Source organism: Schistocerca piceifrons, chromosome 8 (genome assembly GCF_021461385.2).
Source record: "Schistocerca piceifrons isolate TAMUIC-IGC-003096 chromosome 8, iqSchPice1.1, whole genome shotgun sequence".
Lineage (NCBI taxonomy): Eukaryota > Metazoa > Arthropoda > Insecta > Orthoptera > Acrididae > Schistocerca > Schistocerca piceifrons.
The window spans coordinates 462,850,939-462,866,682 of record NC_060145.1 but is presented as its reverse complement, the minus strand read 5'-3'; positions in this window follow the sequence as shown (position 1 = coordinate 462,866,682).

Below are 15,744 nucleotides of genomic sequence, written 5' to 3'. Positions count from 1 at the left end.
AATGGGTGTGTTGGGAAAGCTTTGTTTCTTCCCTCCATTCTACTGTCCCTATGTCACGGGTATGGGCTACAATTCGCTCTCTCCAAGGTTGCCATCGGCAGTTTAGCCTCCTTGGCCTTCACCTCCCGGATGGCCTTTGCACGGACCCATTGATTCTCGTGGAACACCTTGTGACGCATTTTACAACAGCATCAGCATCAGTCCCCTATCCGGCTGCTTTCCTTCACCAGAAACAGCAGACTGAAGCTTCCGCCTTATGTTTTACCCCTTGTCAGTCAGAATCTTACAACAAATCTTTTACTGAATGAGAACTTCTTTCCACACTTTCTTCTCCTCACGATATGGCCCCTGGCACAGACTCCATTCATAACCAACTGCTTCAACATCTCAGTGCTCTACAACGGCAACATCTTCTCCACGTATTTAACCGTATTTGGCTCCAGGTTGACTTCCCTCTTCAGTGGAGAGAAAGCATCATGTTTCCTGTCCTCAAGCCTGGTAAGAACCCCCTGTTTGTCAAAAGCTATTGGCCAATTAGTCTAACAAATGTTATTTGTAAGTTACTTGAATGGATGGTAGCCCGTCGGCTCAATTGGGTCCTCGAATCTTGGGAAATATTGTCCCCTAACCAGTGTGGCTTCTGAGAGGGACAGTCTCCTTTACTTTGCTTGGAATCCACAGTTTGGCAGGCTTTTTCCCAGCGCCGCCATTTGGTTGCAGTATTTTTCAACCTTCGCAAGGCCTATGACACGGCTTGGCACTGTCACATCTTACTTACACTTCATGAGTGGAGTCTTCGGGGCCCACTCCCGATTTTTATCCGCCAGTTCCTGTTCCATCAGTCATTCAGGGTTTGGGTTGATACTGTTTTCAGTTATCCATGGACCCAGGAGAATGGCATCCCACAGTGTTCCGTATTGAGTGTCATTCTTTTCCTCATTGCTATCTATGGACTTGTGGACTCCGTAGGTACTTTGGACACCCCTGCTCTGTATGTGGATGATTTCTGCATTTGGGTTAGTTCCTCTTCAATGGCTTCTGCAGAGTGGCAGCACCAGGGAGCTATATGGAGTGCCTCTGCATGAACCCTCACACACAGTTTTCAATTCTCTCCTTTAAAATTGCGGGTGGTCCACTTCTGTTGCTGTACTATGATCCATCCCGATCTGGAGCTCTATCTCGATGCACAACAATTACCTGTGGTCCCACAGTTTCGTTTCCTGGGTCTTCTTTTTGACAGCAAGCTCACTTGGCTGCCTTATATCAGACTTCTGAATGTAGGTTGTTTCCGTAAACTCATTGTCCTTCGCTTCCTTTCCCACACCTCTTGGGGTACAGACCGCTCCATCCTTCTCCACCTATATCAGGCTTTAGTGCTGTCTTGGTCAGACTATGGTTATCAAGTTTATGGCTCAGCTGCACCTTCCACACTGCACCTCCTGGATCCGGTCCACCATTGTGGTATCCGTTTGGCCACTGGTGCCTTCCCTACTAGGCCTGTTGATATCCTCCTGGTTGAAGCTAGGATCCACCCCCTTTCTGTTCAGCAGTCCTAGCTTCTGATTTCTTATGCAGTCACTGTCCGTTCCTCTCCCACTCATCCTTCCTGTTCTATCCTGTTCCCAGACCATGGACATCACCCACCTGATTCCCACCCTCAGGCGGGTTTACCGGGTGGGCTCCGCCTTGCATCTCTTCGCTGTGATTTTCAGCTTCCTTCTTTGTCCTGTCTCCCAAGCTCCCTCCTCAATAACCCCCCTTGGTTAGTTCCTTGGCCCAGAATTCAGATGGATCTCCACCGAGGTCCAAAAGATTCCATTCCCCCAATGGTGTTCCATTGTTTTTTCTGCCGAATTTTATGGGAGTTTTGGGATGCTGCTGTTTTTTACACCAATGGCTCTAAATCTGCTGATTGTGTGGGATATGCCTTCATGTCCTCCGTTGGCATGGAAAATCATCTTCTGCCACCTACATGTGGGGTGTTTACTGCAGAATTGATGGCAATTTCCCAGGCCCTTAACTTAAGATTTTTAATCTTACTCTGGTGTTGGGGCAGGGCAGTGAGGGTTGGGGTGTCTCCCACTGTAACCTATGTTTGGAGATTCCCAACTCCCCTCCCTGGCCAAGATCCTCTGTTCTTTCCCTTTTACTCTGTTTTTTTAGCATTGGTTAGTCTCCTTTTCCAATACACACTTCTACCTTCAAGCGGTTGAACACTTTTAAATAGCAGGTGGTCTTGCCTCTACTGCATCAGAGGTGGGATATTTCCTGCCTCTAGCATAGCCTTGGGGTTGCTCTCTTGCTGACTTCCCTCACTTTGTTTTTACCATTGACGACATGACTGCACTTTTACATTTTTTAGTCTTTTCCCTTTGATCATTCTGACTTTTCTGAGATGTTGAACTGTCTGAATGGACCACATTTGAAACAAGGGACTGATGACCTTGCTGTTTGGCCCCTTCAACCCCAATCAACCAACCAACCACACAGCATGCCCATGTCGGATGAAGCAGTACAGACAAGACAGAAGGAGGAGAGGGGAGGGGAGGGGGGGGGGCGGCCCATGTGATAGCTGTTGTCATGCAGCCTATTCCTGCGGTGGCCATAATCAACACTGGCCCATGCAATGTTATACTGTTGCAATGGCTTCCCTATCATCCTGAACACTTCAGCAGACCTAGCAGGGGCTGGTTGCACAATTTCCGATACCTTCCCCCATGCACCAATCTAATCGCCTGCAGCCAATGGCACTTCAAAGAGCTGTGCTATGGATTCTCAAACTGAAGTGTTTTTTCACAAGCTTCTCTGTCTGGGGGCCAGATGAATGATAACACCATGCACCATGTGATCATCCTCAGATTCATTATGGGTGCATGGGTGCCAGTGGCAGATTTACAAAGATGGTTCAAACCATGTAATTCTGCAGGCCAGGCTTTGTAAAACTGGTTTGGGCATTTCTGACAATAGTAAAATTCTAAATGTGTCACAATGACATTCATGCTGTTGCAGTAATAGGTTGAGAGAAGCCTGCACATTCCATCAAATGATAAGCTGGCTGGTTCTTGCAGAGGTGCAAGTTGGCACAACAATTGAGAAATGTGCTTTGAAAGACCAGTCAAGAAAGAAAGCCCTACACAGGCTTGTGTTTCCCACCTGGAAATGGTGCAACCATGTGTCATAGGAGTTCCACTCTTCAACTGATTCAGCATATGCCAGAAAGGGCAACAGTTGCACTGATGGGAGAGTAATCTGCCATGAACATGAAGATGCCACTTGATTGAGAGTTTTGGTGAGAGCCTGCTGTTGCTCCACGAAGGCTTGCTGCTGGCAAATTATACATTGAAGTATTTCTTCCATCAAGATGTTTGTCAGGTGACTTAGTGCTGACACTAACATGCAGAGAAAACATAAACCTCCCTCATCACAAGTTTGCTATAGGAAAAACAAACATGATTTATGGAACATAGTACTTTATAGAGAAACACATAAAATAAAATGACGTACAGGTTGTGTGTAAAACTGAACATGTTGACTGGACAACAGTAATACAGGTTACAGAGTAGGCCAAGCAATTGTTTTTGATTGCTTAAATAATACTGTTTCATTGGCGGCTCTCACCAGAGTGGGCCAGGGGTCCAAACCTGGTGGCCTCTACAAGCAGCCTGTGAACTGCACAGATGTGCAAACTCTGAAATTGTGTGCATCATGAGAGAAGGTACACCACATACTTTTGTGGGTCATTTCTGCTATACTTCTTGTAGATGAGTGTGACCTGTACTTTCTTCTAGCTACTGGCCAAAATTTATTGTTTGAGGAATCTATGATAGATTAAAGGCAACATAGGTTACAGGCAATAGAGGGGCTAACCAGCTGCAAACTGGGTATAGAATCCTTTAGGCCCTGGGGCTTTGTTCAGTGTTAACAATCTCAGCTGTGTCTCAATGCCACTGACACTGGTCTCTATTTCACTCATCTTCTCAGTGGTAGAACAATTAATTTGTGAAATTATTCTTTTATTTTCCTTTGTAAAGGAACATCTGAAAACAGAGTTACGCATTTCTGCTATTGCTTTACTAGTCTCAATTTCAATTCCTTTCTTATTCACTAGGGACTGGACACTAACTTTGGTGCCACTAACAGTATTCACAAATGATCAGAATTTCTTTGTGTTTTGTGAAAGACCATTTGACAATATTGTGCTATAGTAGTCATTGACGGGATTGTGCATTCCTTTCTAGACTGCCAAATGTAGTGCATTCAGAATTTCTCTATCTATAGCCCTATGCTTTCTTTTATACTTATTGTACAGGAGTCTCTGTTTCTTTAGAAGGTTCTTTACAGTGACTATTGAACCGTGAATTTAATGTTCAAAGAATAGTCTTAATAATTTATTTTATTTACTAGCGATTCATCAAGAACATTAACACATTTAATCACACTACATGAGCATGGAAGTAGTTGCCAGGGAGTAACTGATGAAATCGAAATGAAATTTCTTTTAACAAATGGGAATTTTATTCCTAAAAGCCTTTCTTTTTTAAGAAACAGATTTAAAATTATAAGCAGAAAGCACCCTCTAAATATAAAGTTACAGTTTATTCAGAGGCAGAAAGAAACAAATTTTTGAGTGTATAAGCTTTCGGGCTGAGAACCTTGCCGCTCCCTTTTGACACGGCCGTAGTCACAACCATTCACAACAACCTCTGAAAGACTACACTGTTGCAAATCTGCAACACACCAGATTATCTTAAAATAAAAGTTTTAACAATTCACACAAGCACACAAACTATGCACCCTGTAGGAGGGATGGAAATGGCACAAATTAAAAGATTAACTTGCCCTCGACAGTGCAACTTGATTTTAACTTCTAAGAAAAGTCTTACGGTGGAAGGGAGGCAACTTTATATACTAAAATGACCATATAAATAAAAGCCCATGAAACGCAATCTTACATAAAATTATACAAGGTTGACAAACATGCTCTACAGTACACATATATCACTTCTCAAGATGATAGGCACGATAAAAACATATTTCAGGAATTAGGCCCTTACACTCCAAGCAATAAATTCGTTATCACACCAAATCCGATAAACATGAGAGAGGCAGCTACTAACGTACAGTAGATTGATAGAGCGATTACCGAACAACCCGAACCGCAGGTTGCTCTCACCCGCCCCTACTCCACAAGATAAAAACGGACCACCCAATTCATAAACAACCACCTTCCCGTGGGTGGTCAAACAGAGAAGGATGGTGGGACGACCTCAAAACAAAGCGGCTGGTGATCTCACCAAGAAAACAAGTAGAATTTAACAAGTATATGAAACAACATATCACCAATTACTTAACTTCTAATAAACTACAATTTCTGGTGAAGACCTGGCACAGCACCCCCAAAACGCTCTCCCGAACCATCCGCTGCCGGCTGCTTCAATGGACGCAGGAAGGTGTGCCTATCTCCCGTCTCACAGCGTTGTAGCTCGCACCAACCAGACCGATGTCGTGGGTTGACTCCTGTTGCTCTTGTGTTGGCTGTGAATCCACTACCTCTAGCTATACAGTGTGGCCCACTGGACTCACGTGGCGACCTCACATGCGCCGATGCTCAAGGCGGACAAGTCATCTTGTGTCTCAGTGCGCGACCGACCAACCGATCAATCGATCCAACCGCCAATGAATGTTGCCTGAGCAAACTCGAGCAGACTGGCGGCCTAACATGCAGACTCAGATGCAGGAACTAAGCCCCCGACCGGGTGACCACTTGTTGAGTTCTCTCACTGCGCCACAAATTCAGACGAGAGACAGACTAGCAAGCTGGGGACGAGAGACTGACCCCAGACTGGCTCCAGACTCACCCAGACTGACCCCAGACTGACCAACTGGTGAGCTCCTAGCACCCCTTAAATGCACATGAACAGGCAACCTTTCCCATTTCCCACCAGAGGGAGACACCAAAGCTGCGATTGCCACAACGGCGCCACCGCCACAAACGGAGAGCGACTGCTTCACACTACATGCTGCAGTGCGCCTTCAAAACAGCAATTTTTACCATGGCTCAACTATATACCATGGAGGATCTCTTCCATTATGAACTGTCCTACTGGGAATATATATACCCAGTGCATGGTCAACTATTCTTTTAAAATTGAGTCATCATTCCTCTACACACTCCTGTCCTGAGCTAAAAGTTTTGAGTTCCTCATTGAGGTATGATGCTATTGTTTCTCTGTCTAGTTTGCTGAACACACAAATCTTTTTGCTTGTTTTAGTAACCCTTTGTGTTTCGATATTCATTGTTACTATAACTGCCTCATTGTCATTGATAGCAGTTTCAATGTTGACCTCCACAAACAGGTCAGGTTTGTTTATTGCCATTAGATCTAATATGTTTGCATTATTAGTGGGGTTTTGAACTACTGTTCTAGCTAGGTTCAGAGAATGCATTCAGTAATGTTTCAAATGTGGTCTTGTCATGCCCATCACTAACAAAAATAGTTGTCCCAGTTGATTGTTAAATGATTAAAGTCTCCTCCAGAGATTACAGCATGATTAGGGAACTTATGTACAAGTGAACTGAGGTTTTCTCTGAAGTTTTCAGTTTCATCAGGAGGAGATTTTGGTGGTCGATAGAAGGAACCTATTATAATATTTTCCCTATCCTTGATACTGAGCCTTGCCCAAACAGTCTTACATGCATCTTCAATTTCTGTCTCATTGTATTTGAGTTTCTTGTCTACTGTGACAAATACATCACATCCAATTCCCATTTCCCTACCCTTTTTGTATATGCTTTAATTTTCACAAAGATATCACTGCTGTTAACTGCACCAGCTTTCTGTACCTAGTATTATGTGACATTAAGTGTTTTTTAGATGTGCTTTGAACTCATGCACATTGTTTTGATTGCTTCAGCAGTTAACCTCTAGGATTTTGATACGTTCATCTGTAGGAGGCCTTTCTTTGGATCTTATACTGATACTTATGGATTTTCCATTGCTATCATTATCTGGATTGGCTGGAGAGTTGCCTAATTTGAAAAATCTTTGTGTGCAATCCACACACAGCCAGCTACTTGTGTAGCTGCATCTGATGTGTTGTGCACACTTGACCTATTTGGGGGACTATACAACTCTCAACCCTATGGTGCAAGTCTAGGAAACCACAGCCTAGTTTGTCACAGAGCCGTTGTAATCTCTGGTTACGGCTTTCCACTCAATTAAGAACCAGGGGAGACTATGAAATTTCATTCAAGTGTATATGATTTTTACACACACATACTTATGGACGCTATGTCCTGGAGAACTATTTCAATATTTTCTATAGGGCAATTGGGCATAGAGATAGTCATAGTGGCATGAGATGCCCTCTTGTAATTTAGTGCTAATCACAAATATTGTAACTAGTGCAGGACAAGGACAATGCTGCAGATTGTGAGTTTAATTCAAACTCTGTGAGCAAGACCGGTATTCACAACCCTCCCTGCTAGTTGCTGAAAAGATCCAAATATAACCTCAAAACCTAAATTACAGGCATCATTTGTTCCAACATGCACCAAACTCTTGGTCTATTAGAGTCTATGTGTATTCCTACATTCCTTACTTAATATATGTTCTTGAAACTTTGTAAGCAGACTTTTTCAGGATACTTGATGTTTACTTTCAAGCTTCTGATAATTCAAGGTTTTCCATCATTTCCTGGATAACCTCCCTTGAATCAAACAAACCTGAGAGCACACACAGTTTCACATAATCACTAAAACACAACTCATGCACACGATTGCTGTCTCCAGCTGCTGCATCAATGTTTCTGAGGATCAGATCCAAATAAACTGCTCCTCACACATCCTGGACTCTCATTTGCAGCTCTTAGGCTAGCAGCAAGAAGTGGTGAAACCACTGACTGAAAGGTGAGGGGAATGGTAGGGAGGGAAGAAGCAGAAAGAATGAGGGAATAAGGAAGCAGTATGCATACGCAGCTGCACCTGGCCGGCGATGATGCATGACACCTCAGTAAACAAACCATTTCATCTACTGGAACAAAAATGAGATTTTTCCATTTTTTTTTTCAAATTTCCCTGATTTCCCCGAGCTGTTTGAAATTCCCTGATATTTGCTCATTTCTAGAACTTGTGGCAACCCTGGTTCCAGATGGGTCCCTTGTCTCTTGACCAAAAAAACAGAAGTTGAGACATTTGGAGGTCTGTCAGAGGCTTAGAGGAAGATTTGTGAAAGAAGGTGATGAATTTTTGAGTCATATCATGATGCATTAATACAAGAGTCCACCACTACACTCCTGAATCCAAACAAGCCAGTAAGGAGTAGCAGAGGAAAGGGGAAGAAGTCCTACTGAAAGCAAAGACTTTCAGTCATTTTTTTTTACTAGTAAGGCATTTTGTTCATTGACTTCCTTGAATGAGCAATCCACAATCAATGCTGTGAGCTGTTGAAGAAGATGGGGGATACATATTAGTACAAAAAACAAGACAAACATATCAAAGAGGGAAACTGTGTGAATAAATAAATTGTAACAGCCTTTTGTTTTTCAATAAACAATTTTTTTAAATAAAATCCCATTTGTGTTTTATTTGCCCTTGTACTTTAATACACTGAAAATGGCACACCCTCAGAATATGGAGCAGTTCACATAAAAACTGCCAATAAATAATAAATAAGGAAAAGATGATGGCTGCTTGTGGTTTCCTTACAGCTTATACTGATTCAAATATATATATGTCACAGTACAGAAAATTGTTCAGAGGTAGATCATGACCAGTCAATCTTATCACACTGACTCAAACAAGATATGCTACTCTCAGACGTATTACCAGCTCTTTGAACTCATTTCCTTTCAATGATAAAAGACCTGACTCAACATCAATATGACAACCCGGTATGGAATAGCACATAATTCAGTTTAGTACCCTCTACAGGTCCCTCTTTGGTGCATTAGCCACATTTTGCTTAACAACAACATGTCTCTGTGGCTAGCAGGAACAACACTCCTCCACTTTTGCAACATAAACATGGTGTGATTCATGCTGTGGATCATTACCAGTTGGCTGGATATATTTGCAAGTCTTGGAGGAACCACCCTTTCTTTATGGTTGTCTTCCGGACAACATATAGCCTTACTGTGGCAGTAAATTCATTGGGAAGGTAGATGTTGAAGATACAACTAGGAGACAACAGAACACCAATGAGATGACTTTAATGATGTTGTTCCATACTTATACATATTGTGAAACTGATCTAAAATATTGTAAAACAACTATGTAAGAACTGGGATGGGGGGGGGGGGGGGAGAGGGAGAGGTTATAATTCCTTTTTTACTAAAATCTACCAAACAAAACCATTCTCAGGCTCCTAAGAAGTAACGCTTCAATCTTGGTGTAAACTGTAATTTTCTGCCACACCATTTCTGAAAGGTAGCTCTTTACATGAAAATGAAACACTTCACTGCCAAACTTTACTATTAACCCATGTACATCAGTTACAAAGTGACTGTCTTGAAGCGTAAGCACCAAATAATAACTGACAGACAATTACGGACCAGTATTTAAGCAGAAACAAGCAAAAACAAACAAACAGCCTCGCAACTACTGAAGTGAATTTTGAACTAACAAATACAGCAACAAAGCAGTCATTAATGGATATATGGGTGAAAATGGACTGTAATAAAGCAGAAATTGAAAACATCTCAACAGAAGAAAGGCAGAATCCTACATCCAGTGAAACAAAAACCCAAAATGCAAATACGAAGAATTCCACATATGAGAATTTTTTTCCACGAGAGACAATAGTGCAAAAAGGGAAGTAAGTGGTCAAGCAATAAATGATATGTATATTCCCTGTGCCTAATTTTAAATTGCTCTAGTGGACTGTTCAGTCACTGCCCAATGAATTTACTGAAATAGCAATAATGTTAAATAATTTGACTGATCAATTATTATTATTGGTTTTTCTGTGTTAAGATTACTGCTACTGCAACTAATTCAAATGAATTTTACATCAGATACATTTCAATTTTATTTACAAAGTGTGTTCATGGTCATTATGGATAAACATTTTGTACATTTTTTGTTATTTTAGATTGAAAACAGCATTTCTTTATTAAACTGAAGTGCACTTTACTTCTGCTGATTCTGCCTCTTGTTCACATATTCTGTAAACCACTGTTTCTTCCATCTTTGTTAGCAGAGGATGATGTCAAAAGAAACTTCATTACGTATTTCCACTTAGCCACTTTTGCTTTGTTGCACTTTCTCTTATGTTGCATTGGTGTTATTTACACTTCACTCCACTTTTGGAAACAGAACAGTTGTTGTGTGTACTCACACTCAGCACAGTATTACGACATTTATGTTTGTTGATTTGTTTTTCATGTAGGTTGTGAGGGTTGCCAAAAAGAAGCAGAAACATCATAAGTAAAATGCATGCCAACTTTATAAAGGAACACTATTTTTAGTTTAAAGCAACCACAAATGTCAGAGGTTTTATTATCTATCATTATGCCATGAAAAGAGACAATAAAGGACTTGGAAGAGCAATTGAACAGAGTGGACAGTGTCTTGAAAGGAGGATATGGGATGAACATCAACAAAAGCAAAACAAGGATAATGGAATGTAGTTGAATTAAGTCAGGTGACGCTGAGGGAACTGGATTAGGAAATGAGACACTAAAGTAGCAAAGGAGTTTTGCTATTTGGGGAGCAAAATAACTGATGATGGTCAAAGTAGAAAAGATATAAAATGTAGACTGGCAATGATAAGGAAAGCGTTTCTCAAGAAGACAAATTTGTTAACATCAAGTATAGATTTAAGTGTCAGGAGTAGTTTCTGAAAGTATTTGTATGGAGTGTAGCCATGTATAGAAGTGAAACATGGACGATAAATAGTTTGGACAAGAAGAGAGTAGAAGCTTTCGAAATGTGGTGCTACAGAAGAATGCTGAAGATTAGATGGGTAGATCACATAACTAATGAGGAAGTATTGAATAGAATTGGGGAGAAGAGGAGTTTGTGGCACAACTTGACAAAAAGAAGGGACCGGTTGGTAGGACATGTTCTGAGGCATCAAGGAATCACAAATTTAGCATTGGAGGGCAGGGTGGAGGGTGAAAAGCATAGAGGGAGACCAAGAGATGAATACACTAAGCAGATTCAGAAGGATGTGGGTTGCAGTAAGTACTGGGAGATGAAGAAGCTTGCACAGGATTGGGTAGCATGGAGAGCTGCATCAAACCAGTCTCAGGACTGAAGACCACAACAACAACAACAGCCCTAAAAAGAGGGACATCCTACCCAAGATCCTCCCCATCCCTCCTAAGTAATGTTCCATCACACGCCCAACCTACACAACATTGTAGTCCATCACTATGCCAGTCCCAATCCCAACCCCTTTCCACAGGAAACATATGCCGGTGGAAGACCCAGATGCAAGACCTGTCGAATCCACCCGCAGCACTTCCTATTCCAGTCCTGTCACAGGCTTATCTTACTCCATTGAAGGCCAGGCCACATGTGAAAGCAGCAATGTCGTATTCTAGCTCTGCTGTGGCCATTCCACAGCTTTAAATACTGATATGACTACCAACCAGCTGTGAACCAGGACAAACGCCCACCGCCTAACTGCTGCAAAGACCAAAGTTGACAACCCTGTGGTTCAACATGCGCCTGAACATAACATGCTTGATTTTAATGACTGCTTCACAACCTGGGACATCTGGGTCTTCTCATCCAAAACTGTCTTTTTTTTTTTTACTTGTATCCTTACAAAACATTCTCTGCCTCCAATAGTATCCTGGTCTCAACTTGTGGTAACCTACTACCCCCACACTCTCCACCCAACAGTTTCCGATTACTTTGTCCTATCACCTCCTCCCTCTTCTCAGTCCTCCATCCTCTTTGTGGCGCTCTCTGCCAAATCACCTGCCCATCCTTTCCCCCTCCTGCTCCTCTCCTTTTCTGCTGCCGTTTTTCTCTCCCACACCACATCTCCTGTCACTGTGCCTGGCAGTCTCATCAGGCCATCATTTAGTCCCTGTACATCCCACCAGGAAGCACTCTTCTCTTCCTCCAACCATACTCCGCTATCCCTCTCCCTTCCCTGCCCCATGTGTGATTGCATTCTGGTCATAGTGGTCATGTGTGCATGAGATGTGCTTGCTTGTGTATGTATGTGTGTTTTGTTTGTTGAAAAAGGCTTTGGCCAAAAGCTACAATGTGTGACTATCTTTCAGCTGTGTCTGTCTGCATCTCATCTTTACAGTGAGTAGCAATCATTTTCCTAATATTGTTGATATTTAAACTTGGAATTTTGATTGTTTAAAAATGTAAAAACATGTATACCCATGTTTACAGAATGGCCACTTAAGATGCGTTGTAAATAAATGCAGAGTGGTGTAAAATTCTAATCAATTTGTTCTAGTAAGCTTAAGTCACACAAACAAATAAAAATGATTTCAATAGCTGCTGTGGAAGATTTGCAAAGTAAGCAATCATATTGTATAGCCTGAAAGATATTTCTGCCCTATGCTTTGCCGAATAATGGCTTGAACAAGATATGTTAGAGCTGGCATACCTCCCTCAGTTCAACTTTGTTAACATGTTTTGTAGGAAAATATCAAGTCATGGGGGTACCTGTGTGTATATTAAAGGAAATATTGAATCAAACACTGTACCTAAATACCATAATCTGCCCATAGAGGTTCAAAAAATGGCTCTGAGCACTATGGGACAACTTCTGAGGTCTTCAGTCCACTAGAACTTAGAACTACTTAAACCTAACCAACCTAAGGACATCACACACATCCATACCCGAGGCAGGATTCGAACCTGCGACCATAGCGGTCGCGCGGATCCAGATTGTAGCGCCTAGAACCAGTCGGTCACCCCGGCCGGTGCCCATAGAGGAAGACAAAAAAACCTATATATTTGAATTATCAGGGCAAGAAACAATTATTATTTGCATGTACAGGTTAGAAGATGGAGACAAAAAAGTGTTATATAATGACATGGAAGAATTTTTGGAAGAAATTATTCTCCTGAGAAAAATATAATTACATTTGGTAACTTCAATAGTGATTTCTCAAAATCTAGTAAATTCAGAGATGATAGTATAAATTTACTACAGATATTTTGTACAAGTTCAACTGTCACTAAAACAATTTGAAAAACCACAACATCTGCCTCTATTATTGACCAGATTTTGATAAATATATGCAGATGTGGCCTTAAGACACAAATGGTAAACATGGGTTTTACTGATCACTGTGCTCAAATTCTTACAATGAATGTAACAGGAAACTCAAAACAACATGTAATAAAATGCACTGTAACAAATTTCAGTATATAAAAATGCAGGTTACTTTTGTTTTCTCTTAAACATTGAAAATTGGAATGCTGTATACAACTGTAATGATACCATTAAAAAATATAAGTTCATTGTCACCTTTAGCATTTTTTTACAAAATAACTGTTCCCTAGAAAACAATTACATTAACTCTATTCAAGAAACAAACAAGTGTAACACAAAAGGGACAAAGATATATCACATAAAAAATAAGAGGCGATTGTCGGAGTATTCCAAGTAAAATGCTAGGTGTGATTTTATTACCTACTCAAAGAGATACAAATGAATACTAATACAAGTTATTTCAAAAGCAGAAAATCTAGACAATAACAAATTAAATGTAACTCCAACAATAATATGAAAGCAACCTAACATATTATGAAGGTATAAGGTCAATTACTCACAGTAATATAGAGCTTATTATGAATAACAATGAACTAAATTACCTGAAACATGTGGGTAGTGCTTTCAACCATTATTTCTCAAACACAGCACACCACCTGATAAACACACACTATGACATACAGCCAAACAATGAGACTAGTCAAATTAAAAAATTCACGCAAATACATTATCCATGTAAGGAACTGTCTAAAATTATAAAGGGATTACCTAATAAATATTCAGTGGGTGCTGATGAGTTACCAGATGCTATCATCAAAGCTAGTGCAGTGTTTATTAGGAACCTCTAACAGACATATTAAATTCATCATTTGAGAGTGATATATTTCCCAATAGATTAAAAACTGCAAAAGTAATGGCTCTACGTAAGAAGGGTACAAAACATGAAATTACTAAATATAGCCAGTTTATTTTGACAGGCCTTAGCAAAATTATGGGAAAGACATTACTTAGAAGATTAAGAGCCTTCTTAAATAAAAAAAAGGCTGATAAATCACTCACAACATGGGTTAAGAGCTGGAAAGTCAACCCAGTCAGCAATTTTTGTCTTCTTGAATGAAATACTAACAGCAGGGGATGATAAGCAACATGTATATTTCTTGATCTTAGTAAAGCCTTTGATGTTACTTGTAACAGTAATTTTGGAATTAGAGGCCAATCTCAAAGTGGATACAACATACCCCAACAATAATCAACATATTACAGATATAAAATGCAAAGATAGTGAAACACAAAAAATTCTAGTTTCTGCAATAATGAGGAAAATAAATCAAGTACAGAGTCCCATAAGTGTCAGTTCTGGGGTGTGTCCTGTTTCTACTGTGTGTAAATGACTTGGGTGATGAAATACGTGATGGAACCACAGTACTCTTCACACATGACAGTAATACTCTAATTAAACAGCAGAGAAGACTACAACATCAGTTATGCACAGTGGTTCCAGATCAATAGGCTCATCATAAAGTCTGAAAAATCTATGGGAGTTAGCTTTTATATCATACATCTTGTGAACCTTGTTTTCTTCATTGAAGAAAAAAAATCTCAAATGTAAATCATACAAAGTTTTTAGTTGCACATGTTCAGGAGGATTTGAAGAGGGAGATGCACCTTAACAATCTTAATAAAGAACTGAACACACATATTTATGATGTTAGGATTCTCACTCAAAATACAAACTGCTCATCAGTGCCAATAATGTACCATGGTAGTATACAGTCACTACTGATGTACAGAGTAATTTTTTGGGAAAATTCCACAATTTCAAAAATTAAAATTCATAAAAAAGATTGCAATGAGGATAAAGAAAGCTAAATGCAGGTATTCCTGTAGAGACCTTTTTAAAAGCCTAAAAATACTACTTCTGCCTTGTATATATATGAAAAACAAATTTTTACTAAAGGGGATGTCCTCAAAAGAGCAAATATCCTCAAACATAACTATGATTTACACACATATGAATCTAGACAGAAGCCTTAACCTACACATAAACACAATAAGTATAAATTTATGCAAAAGAGGAGCATACCATTTGCCTTCTTACTTAAAATAACAAATACCATCATTAAATACATTTAATGTAAAGTTGAGACTGTTCTTGCTTGGCCACTTCTACTCTGTTTCTGAATTTCTAGAACATAATAATAAGTAATCTCCATTTATGTATTATACTATAACTTACTTTGATTGTGTTGATCATGGCAATGTATTCTGTCAGTTTAAATTATTATATAATGAAAAGCATAGATTGCTACTCACCATATAGTGGAAATGTACCACTTAAAATTCATAAAAATATAAGATACTAGCTGCTCTGTTGACTGGAATACTCTCTTTCAAATTCTAAAGGTGGCAGGGGTAAAATACAGGGAGCGAAAGGCTATTTACAACTTGTACAGAAACCAGATGGCAGTTATAACAGTTGAGGGACATGAAAGGTAAGCAGTGGTTGGGAAGGGAGTAAGACAGGGTTGTAGCCTCTCCCTGATGTTAT